The sequence below is a fragment of the Lissotriton vulgaris genome, chromosome 7, assembly GCF_964263255.1.
Source record: "Lissotriton vulgaris chromosome 7, aLisVul1.2, whole genome shotgun sequence".
In the NCBI taxonomy this organism is placed as follows: domain Eukaryota; kingdom Metazoa; phylum Chordata; class Amphibia; order Caudata; family Salamandridae; genus Lissotriton; species Lissotriton vulgaris.
Genome location: NC_141695.1, coordinates 1,201,550,875 through 1,201,574,786, shown reverse-complemented (window position 1 = coordinate 1,201,574,786; position 23,912 = coordinate 1,201,550,875).

Sequence of the window (23,912 nt, the reverse complement as noted above, 5' to 3'; positions counted from 1 at the left end):
TTTGCCCCCAGCACCGACTGAGCCCCTTGACTCTCGGGATGATGACGATATGGTGTCATTAGGGCGCGACCCGGCTGGTTCCCCCTGTTCGACCCATAGCGCCCCTACCACGCCGCATAGTCCTGTGGGGCTCCCTGTGGCGTCGTAGATGGTTGCTGGTGCTCGCAGCTTGGAGTTCAGAGGCCGAGCCGGCACCGTAGGCTTGCCTTCCCAGCTCTGGAACCATTCCTTTCCTCTGAGCTGGAGCCTATTGTGGTTGAGGCCTGCACGGCTCCGGCACCGTTCTTTTCTCCTGAACCGGAGCCTGTCATGGTTAAGGCAGAATCGGCGCTGGATGAGGCAGAGTCCATGCCGGCCGAGGACGCCCTGGCGCTGCCTCGACGCCGGATAATTGCCTCTTTTCCAGAAGCTTCCGGTGGGAGTTCGGCGTCACCCCGACGTCCGGCGACGCTGGATTCGTCCTTACCTCTCCTTCCCTTGGAATTTGTGGCTCCGGCGGACTCTCCACCTCCTCAGGAGCCCCATCAGGAACCTCATTCATCAATGGGGCTTCCTTCATTTGGACATTGGCAACCCCCTTGGGGTGGGAGGCTCAGTTTCAAGCCTTCACCCACGGATGAGTTATTATCCCCTCGGAGGAGGACTACTGAGGCTGGTGCTGCATTTATGAGAGTTGTATCCTTGGCTGCCCGCATTTTGAATATGCAGCCCACTTCAGTCCCCCTGCCTGTTGACCCGCTGTTGGATGACCTCCACTACAGTTCGGGGAATGCTGAGCCACTTCTGCCTTTTGAAGCTTCTTTTTATGATGCCCTTTTTGGCTCCTGGGCTCGGCCAGCGTCAGGTGAACCAGTGGCTCGTTCTATCATGCACCGCCACCGCCTGCTCCAAACGATCCAGTTTGCTTAATTGTTTATCCAGACCTTCAAGGGCTTGTTCTGCAAACTGCTTTTCCTTCCTTGCCTCGGCTGCTGCTTCCTCCCTCCCAGGAGTCCAGATGGCTGGAGTCGTGGGATCGTAATATTTTCGCCTCCGCTAGTGTAGCTCTTCGCTCACTCAATACTGTGTGTGTCTGGGCTTGGGCTACTTCGGCCCTTTGGGACTCTGGCAAGTCTCTTCTGTATTCCACTACTGAGGGCGCTCGTGTTGACCTCCTCCATCTTATCCGCGACGGCCGTGATCTGGCGGAATTTACTATCCGCTCGGCCCTGGATTCCTCGGATTCATTAGGCCAAGTTATGGCTGGTTCGGTTGCACTACGACGCCATGCTTGGTTGCGGGATGGTGTCTTCCTGGATAATATCCGGGAATGCCTTGTTGACCTGCCTTTTGATGGGGTTCTTTTGTTTGATACCCAGGCCAATTTGGCAGTTCAGTGCCTCCTTGCAGCTTTTCGCCCTCCCCCATAGGTCTGTACCTAGCAGGTCTCCGGTTGTCATAACCTGGGTGGTTACCCTTTCTTTTAGGGTCCATCAGTTGGACTAAGCGTTTTTGGGCTGGCTGTAAGCCTACAGTGGCGGTGTTCCACAGGTCGTTCTGTTCTGTCCTCTGACTATGGTTTACCCTTAGAGGTGTTCCCCTGTTTTTCTTGGGGGCGTGATATACTCCAGGTGTGGTACCTGGAGTGTGGTAGCTGGAGGGCTCGCCCCTTTTGAGATATATATATATATATATATATATATATATATATATATATATAACCACAGGTTCACTGTTGGTATCCCTTTTTACACACCTCCACCTCTCTTTGCTTCTGTGAGGTCTGGTCCTATATCCCTGTTTTTCAGGGAGCAGTTGGGTGCCTTGTACTCCAGTTTGCCATCGTTGTGCACGGTTGTGTTTTTCGTAGCACATTTCTAGTACACGTTGGTGCCTTTTCATGCATCTTCAGCAATGGGGGTTCCTAGGGTTCCGTTCCCCGGGGAGGACCTCCGCTTCTGGGTGCTCTTTTCTTGGGGATCTTGTCTGTCCCGTTCATGTACTGCACAGTCCTTCTCTTCTGTGGGGGTGCATTTCCCCTCTGGGTCGGAGGTGGTGGTCTGGAGATCTGATGTTCTCAATAGCTATGCGTCGTCTTCTTCACGGTTCCTAAAGGCGCCTTTGGTGCCTCTGATGCCACGCCCTTCGGATGTGTCTTTTTCCCTTGGGTGTCACCCTATCAGTGTCTGGTGTGCCTGCGGAACAGCTCCTCTGATGAAGGTCGTCTCAGGTGTTGCGCTCTGCGTCTCTGTCTTCCGTGGGTGCATTCTCCATTTGGCCTTCAAACTGCCTTGTTGGGCAGTCCTGTACTCTTCTTAGCTATGCCACCTTGTTGTCTCCATAGCTGTCTGCTATGTGCATGTTCTCGTTGTGCTTCAACGCGGTGCTGTCCGCCCTTGTCGCCATCAGGTGACTTAAGTGTGCACTTGGCGTGTCTCTTGTTCCCGCCTGTATTTCTGAGAGGTCGCTCAGTTCCTGCCTCTTGCCCTTCACTTCCTGGATGCTGACTGTCCGGCATCCATTTCGAGGGCTCGCCTGGTATGCTCTGATCTGAAAGAGACACGTTAGTGATAGATTCCTTACCTTAGAATATCCCCAGGCGTCAGACTGGATCCGGAAACTTTTGCGTAGCAATACCCCTGCGCGCTGGTAGGCGTCGTCTGCGGCTCCGCGTCCGTCGTCGGCGTCGTGAGCGCCGGGATGACGTCGTCGGAGTACTTAGACGGCGCCCAAGCGCGCTGACGTCAGTTCTTCTTTTTTCCGCGCCAGCTAGCGCAGATCCGGAAGAAGCTCTACCCCCAGTCACTTTTTGACTGAAAAGTTTTTTGATCCTTTTGATCTCTTTTAGTCGACTGTCTCGACTATCGGTGCCAGGGATGCCCGGGTTCAAGCCTTGTTCGAAGTGCGGCCGACTCATGTCGGTCACGGACCCCCATCGCCGGTGCCTGAAGTGCTTAGGCCTCGACCACGACGATCGAACCTGCGTCGACTGCCGGGCCCTGACGTCGAAGGCTAGGCGGGAGCGGTCCCGCAAGCGTCTCGAGCTGAGGCACTCGGCCCCGCGCCGCTCCAGGTCCCGGTCCCGGTCCCACGGGAGGTCGAGGGACAGGTCGCGAGGTCGGAGTCATCGACGTTCCGGAAGTGGACACCGATCGTCTGGTTCCAAGTCCTCAGGTAAGAGGCATGAGAGGTCGGAACGACACCATCGGTCCTCCGACCCGCCCCGACGCTCGCTCGATGCGGCCGGGGACTCGGGCGACACCGCCCACGCGGCTCCGCGGGAGTCGCAAGCGTCGCCGCCTGCCCCACACCTTCGGGTCCCTGGGCACGGCGCGTCGCAGGAGGCGGTCGAGAGGTACCTCATGGCCATGAGGGCCCTCCCTCCTCAGTCGGTTCCCGTGGCGCCTTCGGGCCGATCGGCTCCGTCTGGAGGTCCTTCCGGGTCGGGCGCTTCGGCCCCGACGACGTCGGGTACTTCGGGCCCGGCGCCGCTGGCGACTTCGGTCCCGGCGCCGCGCGACCTCGCTGGATCCGGCTCCGGATCCGGGACCTCGCCGGTCGACCTTACGACCTCGCCGGCGCCGTCCCTTCAGGTGTCGTCCCCGGCAGCCGATGTGGTTGCCGACCCCAATGTTTCCTACGGTCCTACTCAGGAGTCGGAGGGGCGCCGCTGGGCGCCGATTCCGTCGGCCTTTGGAGACTTCTATCTCCACGAGGAGGCCCTGGCTGTTAATCCTGGTCTCCAGGAGCCAGGTGACGAGGAGCAATGGGAGGGGTCCGAGGACCCTCTGGCACGTGATTGCCAGTCGCATCAAGACTGGACATATGAGCTTGGGGAGGCCAGTGGTATTGACACCTCGCCAGACACTGGATTTACGTCGCCCCCGACTGTGGCTTCGGAGGCGGGTTCCGCTTACAGCGTAGTGTTGACGAAGGCAGCTAAGGCCTTAAACCTTCAGCTCCCCGTCGCGGCCGTGAGGACTAATCTCCTCACTGAGGTCCTCAAACAGCAGTCCGGCTCCGCGGAGCCCCTCCTGCCGTTCAACGAGGCCTTGTGTGACGTTCTGCTGGGCACTTGGTCCAAGCCGCCACAGGCCCCCCTGTGGACAGGAACGTGGCCAGACGCTACTGCCCGGCACCGGGCGACCCTTGCTTTTTGTCCACCCATCCCACCCCCGAGAGCCTGGTCATCCAGGCCTCTAACTCCCAAACCGCATTCCCGTCGGCCCCGCCCGACAGGGAATCCAAGAGATATGAGCAGTTCGGGAAGAAAGTCTTCTCGTCTGTGAGCCTAGGGCTACGGTCTGTGAACACCAACTGTCTCTTGGGCCGCTACACCCACACTCTGTGGGACACGGTTGCGGAGGTGCTGCCACAATGCCCTGAGGAGGTCAGGGCTAAACTCAGCCAAACCCTTGCGGACGGCCGAGATGCGGCACGCTTCTCTATCCGGTGTGGGCTGGATACCACGGACTCACTGGGCAGGGCGATGGCAACGACGGTGGCGGTTCGACGCCACGCCTGGTTGAGGTCCGCCAACTTCTCGGCCGATGTCCAGGCCACCCTTCTGGACATGCCGTTTGATGGCCGTCGCCTCTTCGGCGACAAGGCAGACCATGCGCTGGAACGTTTCAAGGACTCCAGGGCCACGGCAAAGTCCTTGGGCCTTACGGCCCCACGCCAGCAATCGGGTGCCTTTCGCTCCTTTCGTGGCCACGGAAGGGGCGCCCCACCACGGACCGTCAGCCACGCGCCGCAGAATGTTCAGCAACGCGGTGGCGGCCGTGGGAACCGCCGTGGCGGTGGTCGGGGCCAGCGGCGAGGCCAGTCCACACCTCCCTCAGCAGCCCCCGCCTCAAAACCTTCCTAGTCCGAGTTTTCAGGCCCATGTGACGCCTGTGGGAGGCAGGGTTCGCCATCACCTCTCCCACTGGCATTCAGTCACTTCGGACAGGTGGGTGCTGCAAATTGTCCGAAGGGGTTTCTCCCTCCCCTTCGAGTCTTCCCCTCCATCCATGCCACCTCAATACCACCGTGTGTCGGGGGATCACTTGCAACTTCTGCAAGAGGAGGTTTCGGCCCTCTTGGCCAAGAGGGCCATCGAGCGCGTTCCTGGGCCAGAAGTAGGACGTGGTTGTTACTCCCACTACTTTCTGGTACCCAAGAAGGGCAAAGGGGGCCTACGCCCTATCTTGGATCTGCGGAACGTCAACGGCTTCCTCCGGACGGAGAAGTTCAAGATGCTCACTTTGGCTCAGGTCCTGGCTGCCCTGGACCCGGGAGACTGGATGGTAGCGTTGGACTTGCAGGACGCCTATTTCCACATCCCCGTCCTGCCGGCCCACCGACGTTACCTACGGTTCATGGTAGGCCAAGAGCACTTTCAGTTTACCGTGCTCCCCTTCGGCCTTGCCAGCGCCCCACGGGTGTTCACGAAGGTGATGGCGGTGGTCGCAGCCCATCTGCGCAGGCAGGGGATATCAGTCTTCCCCTACCTCGACGACTGGTTGTTGAAGGCGGGCTCGCCCCAGTCAGTCGTCAGCCACCTCCAGACTACGGCCAACCTCCTGCACTTGCTGGGGTTCTCCATCAATTGCCGAAGTCACACCTGTGTCCCTCTCAAAAGCTCCTCTTCATCGGAGCGGTTCTCGACTCGGCGCAGTTTCGGGTTTACCCACCCGAACAGCGGGTTCGGGATATTCAGGCTCTGATTCCTGTCTTCAGGCCGTTATCCCGGGTCTCGGTCAGGTTGACGCTGCGGCTTCTGGGGCTGATGGCCTCCTGCATCCTTCTGGTGCGTCACGCCAGGTGGCGGATGCGGGCTCTGCAGTGGGACCTGAAGTTTCAGTGGGCCCAGCATCAGGGCAACCTGTCCGATCATGTCCTGATCTCAGAGGGCACTGCGAAGCAACTGCAGTGGTGGCTCACGGACCGCGACTGGGTCAGTGGCAGACCCCTCTCCCTACCCCAGCCGGAGCACGTAGTTGTGACGGACGCGTCCCTCCAGGGCTGGGGAGGCCACATGGGAGAGGCGGAGATCAGAGGCCTCTGGCCTCCGGCGGAGTCCCGGCTCCACATCAACCTTCTGGAGCTGCGGGCGATTCGTCTTGCACTGAAAGCATTCCTCCCCTCTGTCAAGGGGAGCGTGGTGCAAGTGTTCACCGACAACACCACCGCCATGTGGTACTGCAACAAACAGGGCGGTGTGGGGTCGTGGACCCTCTGCCAGGAGGCTCTGCGCCTCTGGCAGTGGCTGGAACATCAGGGCGTGACCCTGGTAGTTCAACACCTGGCAGGCTCTCTGAATGCCAGGGCGGACGAACTCAGCCGCCGGTGCATGATGGATCACGAATGGCGTCTGAACTCGGACGTGGCGCAAGGTCTCTTTCGACAGTGGGGAGAGCCTTGGTTAGATCTATTCGCCACAGAAGAGAACGCGCAATGTCAGCAGTTCTGCGCGTTGGAGTTTCCAAGGCGGCACTCGCTCGGAGACGCTTTTCGTCGCGAGTGGAGCTGCGGTCTGTTGTACGCCTTTCCGCCTATACCACTTCTGCCCAGAGTGCTGAAGAAGATCAGGCGCGACCGGGCCCAGATCGTCCTTGTGGCTCCGGACTGGGCACGAAGATACTGGTATCCCGAGCTACTCAGCATGTCAGTCGATCCCCCGATTCGTCTGCCTCTTCGGGAGGACCTTCTGTCGCAGCAGCAGGGGACGGTCCTGCACCCGAACCTGTCCAGTCTCCACCTACAAGCTTGGAGATTGAGCGGCGGCAGTTGAGGCCATTTGACTTGCCTCCCGAAGTCTGTGATATCATTCTGGCAGCCAGGCGTCCCTCCACAAAGTCGGTATACGCCTGCCGGTGGAACAGATTTGTGGCATGGTGCACAGCAAAGGCTGTGGATCCTCTCTCTGCACCCCTTTCGGAAGTGCTGCTCTTTCTTCTTTCCCTTGCCCAGCAGGGCTCTGCTCTGGGCACTCTTAAAGGGTACCTTTCTGCTCTATCAGCCTTCTTGAGGCTACCAGATCAGCCTTCTTTATTCAAGTCCCCTATTGTGAGTAGATTTCTGAAGGGCATCACACACATGTTCCCTCCTGTTCCCTTCGTGATGCCCCAGTGGGACTTGAATCTGGTTCTCACCTATCTGATGTGTGCTCCCTTTGAGCCGCTTCATTACTGCCCTCTTCGTCTCCTTACTCTAAAGACGGCCTTCCTGGTTGCCATCACCTCTGCCAGGAGGGTGAGTGAGCTCCAGGCTCTTTCTTCTTCTCCACCTTTCCTGTCTGTTCATCCCGATAAGGTGGTGTTACGTACACGACCTTCCTTTCTGCCCAAGGTTGTCACGGCCTTCCACATCGGGCAGTCCATCACTTTGCCCACCTTCTTTCCGCCTCCGCACCCCTCGAAAGAGGAGGAGAGGCTCCACCGTCTGGATCCAAAACGTGCGCTCTCCTACTACCTAGATCGCACACGCCAATTCCGGGTGGATGACCAACTCTTCGTTGGTTACGTGGGCGCGAAGAAGGGAAAGGCTGTGCACAAGAGGACCATCTCTAGGTGGATCATCTTGTGTATTCAAGCATGTTACTCCATGGCGAGGAAGGAGCCCCCGGCTGGATTGCGGGCTCACTCCACTCTGGCCACGGCAACAACAACTGCCCTGGGCCGCGGTGTCCCCCTGCAGGACATCTGTCAGGCAGCCACGTGGGCCTCGCTGCACACGTTCGCAAGACACTACTGCCTGGACAGTCAAGTCCGGAGGGATGGCTTCTTTGGCCGTTCCGTCCTCCAGGACTTTCTAGTGTGATATTGGTTCGCAGACCCACCACCGGGGTTGGTATTGCTGGGGTATCTATTCTAAGGTAAGGAATCTATCACTAACGTGTCTCTTTCAGATGCACAAGTTACTACTTGTGTAACGATATATCTGTAAGAGACATTAGTTAGTGATAGATTCCTTACCGACCCACCCATCCTCCCCGTTCTGCGAACCGATATCTAGGGTTAAGGTCATCCCCTTTCAGGGCCCTAGTTTCATGGCACCAGTGTTAGTTCTATCATGGCTCTGCGTATCTGGCGCGGAAAAGCTGTGTTATCAGAACTGACGTCAGCGCGCTTGGGCGCCGTCTAAGTACTCCGACGACGTCATCCCGGCGCTCACGACGCCGACGACGGACGCGGAGCCGCAGACGACTCCTACCAGCGCGCAGGGGTATTGCTACGCAAAAGTTTCCGGATCCAGTCTGACGCCTGGGGATATTCTAAGGTAAGGAATCTATCACTAACTAATGTCTCTTACAGATATATCGTTACACAAGTAGTAACTTGTGCGTTACGTCCCTCCATATTGTCCTATGGCTTTCATTAGTGTCAACTTAGTGCACCATTTGAGCTCTAGGAGTAGTTCTTCAATCTGAACACTCGCTTCAGATCTGGGATATGGCTTAGTGCTGTTTCTTCATCTCATACTCATACGGGTATGGTCTCACGCCATTCTGGCAGTCTTGTGATGCCTTGCCTCCCGTTGTCTTTTGCTCTCCGAGCTGCTTGGGTTATGACTGGCTGCTCCGCCACAGCTTTCCCCATAGTCCGTCACTTTGTGGCCAGTTCAGTGTTATCAGGCACTTTCTGATTGTTCTGTCGCAGACCCACCTCCCCCTTGGGGTATGGCTGTGGTATCTATTCTAAGTTAAGGAATAGGTGGCTAGATGTTTCTATCAGATGTACGAGTTACTTACTTTCGGTAACAATGTATCTGGTAGAGACGTTGTCTAGTCCCAGATTCCTTAACGCCCACCCATCCTCCCCGTTCTGCGAGGTCTTTGCCAGGTGGGCATCTCCACTTTGCCTTCTTTCAGTTGGCATTGGGCTTCATCCAGGGTGCTCAAATTGGTGCAACCCTTTTAAGAATTGCCATATGCAGCGCCTCCCTCCAGGTGGCTTCTCTTCCTGTAGAGTGGTGCTTTTGCTTAGTCGTCTTCTTCCCTTTCTCTGCATTCCTCCACTCTGGTCCTTCCAGTGTGGGGTCTTCTCCTGTTGCTTTCCCTCCCTCCCGCCTCTTCCTACGACCTGGAGCTCTTATCTCCTCCACAGTCGTCGTCTTTAGGATCTGCTGGGCTCTGCTTCGGCCTTCCATTACTGTAGGAGAAGTGCCGTTCTTGTTCTGCCTTCTCGCAATACATTGTTGTTCTTCCTGTGCTCCACCCTGTGGGCGGCACAGTTCTACCTTTGTCTGTCAACATATTCTTCCCTTGTTACTCAGCCTCTGGGGAGGGTCCACGCTTCGCTTGCAGGGTTGTTTCTCAGAGCGATGCTCTGCCTTTATTTCTTGGTTTGTACTTGGACTGTGTCTGATACTGTCCTTTATGATGGTGTTATGCACCATCCGATTTTATGTTTTACGGATTTTTCCTCCTTTGCACACTGTTACCATACTTTCACCGTTTTGTTAGTGGCTCCTCGTTGTGCAGCAGAAAAGTTTCTCCAAAGAAAACAGACGTCAGCTCGCCGGGAGCTACTTATATGACCTAGCTGACGTCATGTCTGTGGACGACGTCGGGGCAGGGTCGTGTGGCGCTGTCTCCCGGCACGCAGAGGTGCTGCAAAAAATTTTTTCGGATTCAGTCTGACGCCTGGGGATAATTCTAAGTTAAGCAATCACCGGCTAGTCAACGTCTCTACCAGATACATCGTTACCGAAAGTAAGTAACTTGTACACCTCTGTATTTGGGATTAACCATAGCATCATACAATGAAAAAAACATTTTGCAAAATGTCTTTCTTGCATACCGGCCAAAAATGGATAGAAATCAAAATTGTAACAAGAAATGTTCTACTATTGGGTTCTCACGTTTCTCTCAATAAAAGCAGTACCCCGCTTGTGATGCTGGGCCTAGCACCCAGGACAGGGCCCCAAACGTGATCAGGAGACCACAGTTTTTGCCATGAAAACCAACCACTTTGGCGATCTGTGTTCCTGTGGAATTTTCTGCCAGCGTTGGGCCACTACCTTGGGAAATCTACCGAATCTAGATAACTAGACACTCAAGGAAATCCAGGGTGGTTTGACTATTATGGATAGCACTGTTTTCTTATCCATAATGCCCTGTAAACCCCACACTTTTGTTAAATTCATGCAGTCTCCTAACATTTCTGTGAAGCAAGGTTTGGGATCTGTGTGGAGCCACATAATTTCCACACTTCTCCCGATAAAAACAGTGCCCCAGTAATGAGGCTGGGCCCAGTGCCCGCAAAAAGACGAACCCCCATAACGCAACATGGAGATATCACATTTTTGGCATGAAAAGGGAAGTTTTTGATGATGTGGATAGCTGCAAAATGTGGGTTGTGCTTGGCCGCCTCCCAGGGAAATCTACCACACCCAGACTTATCTGAAAAACAGCTACTGGAGTCCGAGGTTGTGTGAATTGTGTGGCTCCCACACATTTTTTTTTTACCCAGAGTGTCCTGCAAACCTCACTCTTTAGCTAAAATCACATTTTCATCACATTTCTGTGAGGGAAAGTTCTGGAATTTGCAGGGATATACAACATTCCTATAATACTGAGTTCCCACATTTCTCCCAATAAGAACGTTTGGGTTTGTATGGAATGTTGCTGCCATTCTAGTCAATGCTGAACGTTTGATACCCAGGAATCATCTGCAGCATATTTGTTGAGAAAATACCTGCAGGACAGTGTTTGTTGATGAGTGTGGCATCGATGTGGGAAACCATTTAAAATGGGACCGAAAATATATTTCACATTATTGCTTTTACATATCCTTGAAGATCACTTGCACATTGGCAGCGAAGGTCGGAAAACAAAACTAAGACCTCGGGGACTATTCATGTCCAGTTTAGCTGACAAGAGCTCATCTGTATGGAATTTGTAATTCAGAAGTGCAGGAGAAATCGTTTAACTAAGTTATTAGACTGACATTTGCATTTCTATGAAGTATTGGTTCGGTTTTGCACAATAGTAAGTGGACGTTCAAAGAGAACATTCTGTTAAATGGTCTCCCGTAAAATAAACGCAGACATCACTCCTAATCGGGTAATTTGCGAATCCGCGTAATGACCTCTGAATTACCACTCCTAAACTGTAAAATTGTGTCAAGGCACCATCCATTTAACAGTCCGTTTACAGGCATTTCACGCACCGCACAAAACCATTCTTCCCCGCCATCCGCTGGCCCATTACAACGCTCACATTAACAAACTGCACCATAACATTCATATGTCCAAGCAGCTATGTCATTAACAGCCACACATACCACCTGGCAACAGTCACACATGTCGCTAGGCAACTGCCACGCAACCTTTGCTACCAACATACTGCCAGCTAATTACAGTAGTTGTTGGTGCTGTCATCTGTATATCACTCCTAGCCAGGCCTCCTTCCTACGAATCATCCCTATGAAAAGAAGCATAAGCTATGACTAACTAATACATGGGGGCCAGGTGAATCTTTACTAAAGCCTTCCCGTGGTAGCCTGATGAGGCTCAGGGAGACTTACCTTTAAAGCACCCTTTGGGCACTCACTGCACTAAAAGCAACTCCTTTCAGTCTGTGTAAGTTTGGGGTGTCTGGGTATGCATCTGTGGCCCATTCCTTGGGCAGTGCAAGCCTGCCTACATATGAACACTGGGGGAAACATCCTAGGACAAGTTCACCCTAGACCTTTGTGTTTGGCTGACAGAGTACTCTGTAAAAACATGGCAGATGTTCTGTCCACCGTTATAAGCAGTGCCTTGACTGTAATAGAGCAGACAGAACATCTGTCATGTTTTGACAGAGGATGGAGATGGCAATCGGATCACAAGCAAGACCAATTCATAGGTATTTACTAGAGCAAGTAAAGGCAGAGCGTCTGAAATCTACTGCCACAAAACGTCCTTTCTTAAGGATTCTCCCAGAATATCTCCTTTCTGTGATCCAAAATAAAAAATTGGGAGTGGCGCAGTACAGGATGTGAAGTACACTAGCACCTGGTCTCTCTCTCCTGATTCCCTTTCAGAAACAGACCTGACACCTCTGGTAAGGTTGGTGTTTCTTCTCTGTTGGAGAGAAAAGATCAGAAAAGTGTCACGCAACCAACCTTGAATCACACACAAACGCAGTGGAAATAGCTGTAGCTTCAGTGAAAGCAAGGCTGTTGATTATTGCCTTTTCAGGTCAAGGAAAATGTATCTTGTGTCCAGAGCTGAATGGCAATGCACAACATGTGCATTGTAGTTGCCATTCAAAGCAGGTGCTTCGTAGACCAGATGCAGATCCTATGTGCAGCATTGCAAGGCGGAAGCCTCTGGTCATTCATGTCAACCTCACTCATGTTTGTTGTAGTCCAGAATACAATTGGGCTTCTGGACTTCTGCCATCTGACCATGGACGGATTGGTAATGTTGACTCCTCATGACTGGTGGTCAAAAGATACACTTGCCAGCGATCTAGGAATTTGAGGGTTAGCAGTTTCGAGCAATGGAAAGAACTGCACTGCCCTTTTGCAAGCTTTTTAGTAATTGACTCCACAGACAACCAGATTTGTTTTGCTCCTAAATGTACCACAAAAAGTATTCAAGTAACTTCAAGTGGTGCCCTCTTTTTCACAATTTTCTACTTTTAGCTAAAGACTCTGGGCAACCAGGGGGTGAACTGTTAGAGTCCTTCCCTGTGTAGACTCCTAGGCTGTAGGTAAACTAATAGAGCTTTCACAAAGCTGTAGGTAAACTAATAGAGCGTTCACGAAGTAGGAACTTGATACAGTACCGTGCTTTCTTGTTTTTTATGTACTGCTTAAACTGCAGCTGTCCCTAGTAAAGCATAAACAACTCATCCACATCTGTGTTCTTTCCAGGTGTAACAATGTCTTTAAAACACCCAGCACAGTGGTCCAGCATAAGATGAACTATGGAGAGACAATCAGAATCTGGGTAGTCTCTAGGAAGAGCCTGTGCATTATCATTGAAATGCACCATGGGTATGGATTCGTAATATCACAGAAGGAATGTTGAGTGGTTACTTCATCTTGATCAGAATGAAAAGGTCTAGAATATCAACAGGTAAGAATGTATAGATTTTCTGTACCTAACCACATCAACGCACCTTGAAGGCATTTATATCTTCAATGTACGTAAATGTGGATTTAAGAATAGAAAATCTATACCTCCCTCTGTGCATTTACCTCCCCCGTATATATTTGTTTTTTAATATTTTGGTCACAATATTGTGGCCACTCTATATTCCATCAGCAATATTCCAGACTAAAACATGCACCATACCCTGCAGAAACAAAAAACAATCTCTACTTATGACAAAAACGAACAATGATGTGTACCACACTGGTCACAAGGACATCAAGAGATTAGAGATGACTTGGGAATAATGTCCATCAGCAGTCAAAGACCCAAAACATTCTCAACTCTTTGAGGGTGGTTGGAGTCCATCAGTGCACTTTTTAATGGGGCAGTCCCCGTGCTCCATCAAATACTTCCTGTAATAGATATTTGTTTGTATAATCATCCTTCACAGAACCACATCATCTACAAACATACTGAAAAACCAATAGGAGTGTAATAGTCTATAAGCTAAAATCTCCAGTAAAAGGTGGTAGAACAGGCTGGACTCCATCCAGAGCAACCCACATCAGCTGATCCTCTGCCCTAACTTCCGCAGGCATACGTCTATTAGACTGTGGGTAAGCTTGAGTTTCTCTTACCCTAGGAGGTTTCACTTCCTGTTCGATAGACAAAGAACTTCACTCGGTAAGAACAGATGTCTTGCCCTCATCGGAGAAACAAGAATCATCTGATAATTCCTCTCTGATCGAGAAATGACTGCCAGAGCCCTCTCTACCCTCAACGGCTAATGCTGTGTGAGTATCTGAATCCTGCATCAGCTCCAGTTTATAACGGATTTTCAGAATGCGCTCCAATGCTGCAACAATAGACATCCTAAAAGAGCTTTATATGTCAGGTGCACTTTGAGTGTGGCCTTGGTTATTAAATAATTGGAACAACATTATAGTTTATTAAATAAAACACAAGAGAAGGTTTTGTACAGCACACATTCTGCGCTCCTATATTTTAAGGGGCTCTCATATGTGGTAACAAAGAAATAGGAGGAAAGTGAAATTAACCAATTGGCTAGGATCACACAATTTCATTGAGTGGGGAAGCCTGGACTGATCCCAGGTTTTTTAGATTCACATTTTTCAATTCAGCCACCAGACGAGTATCTCTTTATCTTTCACATTTTGAATTCGAAGTTAATACTTTGACTTTAATTCTTAGTGCATGATAATAGACCTTTAGTGGCAGACAGAAGTCACATGAAGGCTCGGTTTGTTGCCCACACCATGCATCTGGTTTGTGTCCCTCTATGTCCACCTTTCATCACAAGAACCCTTGTATTGTTGGCATCAGTGCGGCCCACAAACATGTCAGACAGTACTTTGCGGGCCCCAAGGTAATGTTTGTGAGTACTCATGATGTGACACAATCAAACACTTAATACCAATCTACCAACTAAGCCAACCACAAAAAAGCAAAAATCAATAACAATACTGTAACAAAGGGAATTATCAAATTGAACACACACAATACTTATAGAAATAAAAGACAAACTTACCTCCAATATTCACCTCATCACCATAAATCATGATACACCATACCGTGTGTGTGTATGTATATATATATATATATATATATATATATATATATATTCACTGAAAAAAATATAGGTTTCAGGATTCCTGACTCCAGAACGCCTCCTGGAGGATGATCTCTTCCTCTTAGGCACTGAGCGCCTCTTCGGCGTCGTAGAACGCCTCCTCGACGCCGACGAACGTGGTCTTGACGTCGACGACCTATGCCTCGACGACCGACTTCGCCGCCTCGACGCTGATGATCTGCGCCTTGATGTCGAATGTGACTTTGGTGACCTCCTTCTCGGCGCCGATGTGTATGTATATATATATCTATATATATATATATATATATATATATATATATATATTCACTGAAAAAAAAACCTAGGTTTCAGGATTCCTGACTCTAGAACACCTCCTGGAGGATGATCTCTTCCTCTTAGGCACTGAGCGCCTCTTCGGCGTCGAAGAACGTCTCCTCGACGTCGACGACCTATGCCTCGACGACCGACTTCGCCGCCTCGACGCTGATGATCTGCGCCTTGACGTTGAATGTGACTTCGGTGACCTCCTTCTCGGCGCCGATCGTCGAGTCGACGTCGAGGGCGAACGGCGGTGTCGCCTCGACGCCGAGCGCCGACTCCGTCTGGAATCCTTACGATGTCGAAGTGTCAAAGATGATGACGACGACGATGATGACTATCTCGACGGCGGTTTCGTCAGCCCGCTCGACGTCGCCTCGACCCAGAGCCCTGGGGAGACGGGGAGGAGATCGCCGTCATGCCTCTCGATGCCATCGACGGAGAATGGTGACGCTTTTTGGCCTTCTTCACGCTGGGGAGCCCGCCAGAGGCCTCAGCATGGGCAGAGGAAGCAGATCCAGCATGCCCAGACCCACCTTGACTCTGCAGCCTTCTTTCCTTCAGTCCTTGGAGCCTGATCTTCTTTCTGTCTCTCAGGGTCCTGGTGGAGAAGGTCTGGCAAATCTCACACTTCTCAGGTAAATGAGTAGAAGGGAGGCACAGGATACACACAGGGTGTGGGTCCGACTTGGCCTTCTTCCTGGAGCAATCCGGGCATTTATCAAACAATGCTGGCTTTTTTGACAAAAAAGGAGTGCTCCGAATACTAGAAAAGGAAGAGGGCACCAAAACCCGTTGAGTGTAAACACTCACAAACTTTAAAAGTGCAAAATTCTTACAATAAACCCAAAAAAGGGAGAGCTCAATGCTCCAGGGTCCTGCTAGCAGGAGCCGGAAAAAAGAACTGAAAGAAAATGGGACCTGCTGGGCATTCTGGGATACTAAGAGTTCTAGAAAGTTTTCTTAAAGGCACGGTATCCCTTTTTGAGCCACATAATGGCAGCCTATGGGGCTACTCCGTCCTCCCCTTCCTCTCTATCATTCCAGAGGCTTTTTTGGTAAAAGGGGAAGTTTTTCTTTATGAAGAAAACTTGGCAGGCTGTGCTGTTTGTGGTTGTGGTGGAATGTCTAGTTGAAGTACTGGACAGGGTAGCCTGTGGATATAGGCTGCATTATCTGTCTTTAAATTCTCTCTTAAGTGTCTATGCAGGACTGCATTTTTAGACGGTTTAAGAGATTATTTTTGATTGCTCCGGGGTCCACACTCGTGAGCGGGACTATTCACTAGATTAGGACTATACACAGAGATCTCCTACTACAGAAATGGAGTTACAGGACAGAAACTACTCCATTTTTAAGTGATAGTTTTCAAAAATGCACGTAGAAACATTATTTATTTTCCCCACCTTCACAACAATGCCAATATTGAACTAAGATGCAAGTCCGTTGTTATGTGCACGCTTTGGTTGGCCTGGGTTGCTATTCTATTATACATGAACAACATTATAGTTCATTAAATCAAACACAGGAGAAGGTTTGGAAAAAAGCACATCCTGAATTCATGTATTTGAGGTCCTCTTATATGTGATAACGTAGAAAAAGGAGGGAAAGTGAAATAAAACTATTTCCTAGGATCACACAATTTAGTTAAGTGGGGAAGACGGGATTAATCCCATATTTTCTGGTTTCACATTGTGCAATTTAGTCACTAGGTGTATATGCTTTGCTTCTCCTACATCCACCTTACCGCCAACCCCCCCAAACCTCCGACCAGGCATAAATGCAGCCCACGGTCACACCAGTCCACAGATCAAACACTTTTTAGCCCCTGGAAAATGTTTGTGAGTATCCATGCTCTAGTTCTTGTTGCCTTGAGGAGACCGACCTGTTTACGGTGCTCTCATGATCAAGTCCATAGCACACAACTGGTTAAAGAAATACACGTTTTTGAATTTTAAAGAGGATTTGTGATATTTTTTAAATGTTTTTGGGGCACGTATTTAGGGCAGACATTTTCATGGCTCGGCTCATGCATTGACTCTTGGAGCCAAACCAGACCCTTTGCTCTGTTGTGACTCTTTCTGTTTATTTGTTGGCTCACCTACCTCTAGTAACAGGACCAAGGGCACTTATGACTGAGACAGCTGCTGGATGACGGGGCCTTAGAGCTCAAGGATAGCCTCTGGTCTGAGGTAGAAACCCTTTGACTCTTGGCCCAGAATGCACCCTCCTTCTGCCTAGTAACCCTCCCGCTAGAAGAGATGATGGACTGAAACACCAATCTTGTTGAACACTTCATAAAAAAAAAAAAACAAGCGGAGAGCTAGTCATCGCCATCATTTTCTTCTAAGTACACGACCTTCCATGCTGGAAAGGTCGCGTTTCCATTGGACAGAATGATGGCTGTCCATCAGCTCTGTCAAGACTGATAACTCATTGGCTTCCGCTTAACCAGGAGTCTCCAACCTTTTCACCAAGGAGAGCAACTATTGTTTAACAAAAATCATCTGGAGCTGCCGAAATTAGCAGTGCTGTACACTCAGACAAGAGTACATTAGTGGCCACCCTATGCAAAATTACCGGTTGTGATCACCTCAGTGCAGGATTGCTAGCAATAATGTAAAAAAGGATTAGTCAGTTTGGAATACCTCTACAAGAATAATACATAAAAGCAACAACTGCAGTGCCCCCTAGCACAAAGGGAATAGTGTTAGTAATAAGTTTCCTAAAGCTGCATGATTTATCAATATCAATAAGACCAAAAAGTGGCTGTGTTAGAGTTGCGCAAAACCTGTTATTTGCAGTGTACCGTATATTATATTCATGGCGGTGCTCCCAGAACCGGCCGGTGCCACTTAAACCCTACTCAAATTTGAGGACAAAATCCCCAAAACATAAATCTCAAAATAGTCCCGAGCACCAATTCAATTCAAAGTGGGTATTCCACACGATGTGGTCATTGTAATTCCATCTTTATTTTCAAGCTTCTTATATGTCCAAGGAAATGCAACACCAACTTGTAGCCAACACAACTTATTCAGATCACTGTTTCTATTAGTATCACAGTATCCTGTATAACAGTCTGGAAAATGGCATGAGCACCTGCCACCACACAAATCAATATTAATACTCACCTGGTGAAGAATTGAGAGAAAGAGTAATGTATACAACTGTAATAAGAGAAAAATGTTTGATTTGTAGCCCTGATGAAGTCAATGGTTGAATTAAAGTGGGACGAAACACTTGTTGGCTACAAGATGGTGTTGTATTTCAATGGACATATATGAAGCTTGAAAAATAAAGACGGAATTACAATGATTACATCGTGTGGACTACCCACTTTGAATTGAATTGGTGCTTCAGACTATTTTGAGATGCTGCCTGATTTATCATTCAGATGTCACATTTAAATAAACATATTTTGAAATTCCATTTTCGCCTCAAATGCACACTTTTCAATTTTGGTATACAAATATTCAACCAAGCAAAAGCTTCTAAGTAGGCTGGGCGACACACAAGAGAGCAACTCACAGGGGGCTGGAGAGCTAATAGAATCTACTCCTTGCACTAAACAGGGACAGTCATTCTTTGAACGGTATCTTATTCAGCTCTTTTAGGGTATACACTTCCATGTATAGGGTCCAGGGTATGCATTTTCAAGTTGATATGTCCAGAGATTAGTGACCGTGTTCCAGTGTCTGGCACGATCTTCAGAAGGGAAAGGACTAATCTTCCAACGTTACTTATTGTCTCGACACAAGAAACTCTCTCGAATAATGAATCCAGGTTTCGCCTTGCAGTGAGTGTAACATAACCCTCGGTGTTCGAGGTCTCCGTAGCCCCGCGCGCTCGTCACCCAGCGGCCCTCTCTCGTTCCAGGACTGAAGCGCCCTGCACCCTGCAGAGTTAAATCCCTAATTATAGGTTGTGGAGATGAAAGAACAACGTTCATACAGAAAACTACAACTGCTGATGGGCCCTGCAGGGAAGAACAAGAAATGTGACCCGGCTCCTGGGCGCAGGAGGAGGGGGCGCTGAAGTGCTGCCATCAGGTGCGGCTGCCTGTGCGGACAGGCCCGGACTGACATCTCAGGGGGGGCTGTACCTGTCCGCAGCAGCGGGGAGAAGTCATACGTGACTCTCGGGGGGGGGGCGGCCGAGCGAGCTTCCGTTGCCAGGCCTGAAACAGCAGTGATAGCTGGCCGGGTTCACGAGAGCTCTGCCGAGACTGCACTGCCATCTCTCAAGACACCCGAGACGGCAAAGGCACCTGTCCCTATCAACTGATTGTGGCAGCAGACCTGTGTCTCGAGACCGCACTGTTACCAGACACAGAGCGGTTTATTTACAAGCTCCTTGCGCCGCTGGTGCGTCACTTTTAATATGGGGAAAATGTGACGTACCGGTGGCGCAAGAGCCTTGTAAATAAGACCCAGAGTCCCTACACAGCTGCATCTTCTATTCAACTGGTGGCACAGCTGAGACATCTCTGTCGACTTTACCAGTACTCGAGACCGCATAGCTCTCTGTCCATGAACATGAGAACTCTTAGACAGTCATTGATTGCACCATCCACCCAATGAGACAGCAGAGCTGTGTCTCCAAATCCCACAGCCCGTCAGCGGCACCTCTAGATTGAACTGGCAAGATCAGAGTTGTCGGTTCACGTCTTACAACTTGAGACATTAGAGCTAGCTTGACACATTTATTAATGTATTGCTGTACCTGATCTTCGAGCTTATTGATCATATCTACGCTTATGTCTACTTCTCATTCCTGCTGCTTCACTTTATATAGTGATTACCGTCGACTGTCTTCTAACTGTCTCTTTCCCTGATGGTAGCTAAATCTTGACCGCTCTTTGATTCTTCAAGTGGTGGTCTCTTTGCCCAATCCCCCATACATAATTTGTAGATAATTGTTTCATCACCAAACCTGGACCACGGGTTTGTTAAGCCTTTAACTTCACACTATTTGTAAGAGAGTTTGTCTCAAATTTGCACATTAGATGTAAAGCACACTTGATAGCTCTCTGTCTTGCTGTACTGCAGAAAAATGCAAACGAAAAAGTTTCTTACCTTGGGTAACGCTGTTTCTGGTGAATACTCTTTCTACTTTCAGTTTCCTCACTTTCTAAGTATCCCAGGTGTCAGGCTGGATCCAGAAACTCTTCAACGCCAATAGAAGTGCCTGCTCTACTCTGACATAATACACAGCATCCATGTGATGCCACAGGGGCAGTAAAGCACCCCTATCTGGTTGCTGATGTGTTTCCATCCATTTTTTACACATCTGCGAGACTCAAAAGAGCGGTGGGTTGGAATACTACCCGACATTTGCCAGTGGTTAGACTTATTGCAAGCATTCCCCCGTCACTTTTTGTGTGTTTCATGACCCCCCTAAGGGGCAAGGCTATGCCCAGCAATGTGTCCCTTGCTCACTGTGCTGTCGGAACCAAGGTACACCTGACTGACAAGCCCCAATCAGGGCGAAACTAGTCTTGGGTTGCTTGTGTTCTGGTTCAGGGAGGACCTGTTCTGGGAGTTCCAGCAGGACTGTTTCAATCGGAAAAGGTTCAAGACTGATTTTCATATGGCTGGGTCAAAATTGGGATGGAATGGGGGACAAAAGAATGATGGGTTGAAATGCAACCCTGAGCAATTACCAGTGGTTAGACTTATTACAAGCATTCTTCCCTACATCTTTTTTTTACCAATACATTTTTATTGAATTTCCATCGTACCAAAAGGGCAAAGCCTAGCAGGGATAATACATACATAAAGTACGTAGATAGAATCTGAATGGTCTGCAGAACAAAAGACCAAACACAATATAAACAGCACCAAACACCCTTGTGAAGCATTACACACACAGGGGAGGTTTTCAAGCCCCTTGCGCCTCATTTGTGCCGCAGCTGCGTCACTACTGTGATGCAGCTGCGGCGTAAACCATGCGCCACGTTGCGCCCTATTTACAATGTGACGCATCTAGGGAGATGTGTTACTTTGTAAAGCCCTGCGCCACATGAAACCTGCGGCAGGTTTCATGTGGGCGTTCCAGCGCAGAGGGGGGGCGTTCTGTCGCAGGAACGCCTCGGAAAAGTGCCTGAGTGAAATCTACAAGATTTGACTCAGTCACTTTTCCGACACCGCTTCGTCAAAAGCTTGCGCCTGCTTGAAGCAGGCATAAGGCTTGACGCACCATGTTGGACATTGGCAGGGTTGAAACAGTGCTGGAGTTGAGTCGCCCCCGCTACGCAACTCCAGCACTGCGCCAACCTTACGCCGGCAGATGCGACACATATCTGTTTATCCTTGCGCCTTGATGCGCCACATTGTAAATGCGGCGCATCTGTGGTGGCGCAAGGGTAAACTTCCGTGATGCATCTTTCCTGGCGCATCCCTGCTAATTTGCAGGGATGCGCCAGGAAACGTAAATCTGCCCCCTAATGTATATCAATTTCCATCCACAGAAATACAAGATCAGTACACCACGCAGGTGAGTTGCTAGCCACCGATCGTACAATGGGGTCATGGGAGGCAGACTGTGACATTGGGGGGAGGTCTATACCTCTGTATGTGGCCCAGCGGGCCCATATCTTCCTGTGCTTCTGTGGGCACCCTCTCGCCTGAAACACTACAAGTTCGGCCATCATACGTCTGCCAAAGCCTTTTCCAGTTGGTCACACTGGGCGGGGAGGGGCTTTCAAGTACTGCACTATGTCCCTTTTGGCTAAAGTAAGGCCAAGAAATAAAAGGTGCTGTTTATAGCGATTCCTTCCAATGTCATCCGTGCCATGTAAAAGTACCAGTCTGGGGTTGAACGGAACAGTCCATGCCAGGACCTTACCCAGGCAAGACACCACACCGGTCCAGACCGGCAGAATCGCCACACAGCTCCACACCGTATGCAAAAAGGATCCGTCCTCTAAGCAGTAGCGGAAGCAAATAGGGGACTGAATTGCACCCATTTTCTACAACAGATGATGAGTGTAATGCACTCGGTGGAGGTACTTAAACTGGATGAGCCTATATCTAGCAGACACAGTTGAATAACGGGGCTGGCCAGGGCTTCGGCCCAGTCATCATCTGTGAGGACCGGCAGATCTGCAGCCCATGCTGTTCTGGTTTTATGGATAGTTGTCTTAGCGTGTGTATTGAGTGTCTGGTATACCTGCCTCATTTTGTGGTCCCCGATGTCCCCCATCAGTAGGCGCCCTTCTAACGGGTGAAACTCAGGCAAAGCCTCTAGTTGGAGTATCTGGGGATCTAGGGCACGTCGAAGCTGTAGGTAACGGTGTAACTGTGATTTGTGATGGTCATATTCTGACTGCAGCCTTTGAAATGATTTAAGGCTGGTGCCCCACATGATGTTCCCCAGCGTGGAAATCCCAATAAGGTCCCATTTGCACAAACAGCAGAGCGCCGCAACAGGCCGGAGAAAGGTGCCATGCCATAGGGGAGTGGAGCGAGTCAGTCTGCCCCACCATCCCATGGACCGAACCGTCCGCCTCCAAATTTGTATCACTGTCTGGCAAGCCGGAGGCAGAGTGGCTAGAGATGCATTACGATACAAGAGGTGCAGCAAGGGGGTGCCGGACAAGGCGATCCGCTCGACTGCGTACTTCCCAACATCTTTTGAGTGCCATTTGAGATGATCCAGACCCACCACCACCACCTTCGTGAAGACTTGAGGTGAAGAAGTGAGGCCAAATGGAACGACCGCAAACTGGTATTGTTCAAATCCAACTGTTAAATTAAGCTACTTCCTCTGTAATCACAGAATAATGATGTAGAAATAGCTATCCTGCAGGTTGACAGACACCAACCAATCTTCTGCTTCCAATGCCAACAGGACCCGAGCCAGGGACATCTTCTTGAGCTTTTCCTTTTTAAGAAACCAGTTCAGAACCCTGAGATCTAGGATCGGATGAAGACCACTATCCTTTTTGGAGGCCAGGAAGTAGACCCCTTAACCAACGTCTGCTCTTGACACAACTGACCTGCACTGTTTTAGAGCAAATATACAACTTTCTTCTGTAGGACATGTATGTAGTCTGAAGGTAGTGCATCAGTTCGGGGGGAAAAGGAAGGAGGGTGTTGCTGGAAGGGTAGGTCATACCCCTTTTTCAACACCTAAAGGTCTAATGTAATGGAAATTAAGCTATCTGTCCCCCAACAGGCTCCTTGCGTTCTGTCAAAGGAAACTAGGGCTGCTTGCCTGCAGTGGCTGGAAAGTGAGAGGAGGAGGAGGAGGAGGTGAGAGGGAGAGCACATGTCCGCCCTTTGCCTCGACCACAGTACTGCTTGTACAGTGAGTTCCTGTTGCTGTTTTTGCTGCTAGACATGTCGCCTCGAAAACCTCCAGAAAATCCTCATAAGTTCTAAAACTGCAGATAGTCTCCTCCCTGGGTCTGGAGTTCAAATTATCTGGCACTGGCTTTAATATCTTTATATGTCTCTAAGGCTGAATCAGCTTTTGCCCTGAAAAGGCAAAAGCCACCGAAAGGAAGGTCCATCAGCATTGTCTGTACATCCTGTGAGTTATACAACTAGGCATGGTGGCATAGGAAGATAGATGCATAGTGGCATCTCTTTCCTTTATGGCCTTTGATTTTCATCCTCCGAAATGACTTGCAGGCCTTCGCATTGTCATCAGAACCCAAACATCAAAGACAGATCTCACAAGAGTCTGTAATTGACATATTTCCATCTCAATCTCTGCATGGCTTGAAACCTGGCCTTTGGGAGGGTACTTTCCGCGGCACCTGAAGAACTTTTTGAAAATTGTAGATATTGTCTATTACTCCTAAGGGGATAGACTTTAGGTCCGGATTGCCATTGATGGTGTGGAAAAAAGGAAACTCATATCCACACATCGATGTGGGTGTTTTATGGCCCCACTGATGTCACAGTCACTCCACATA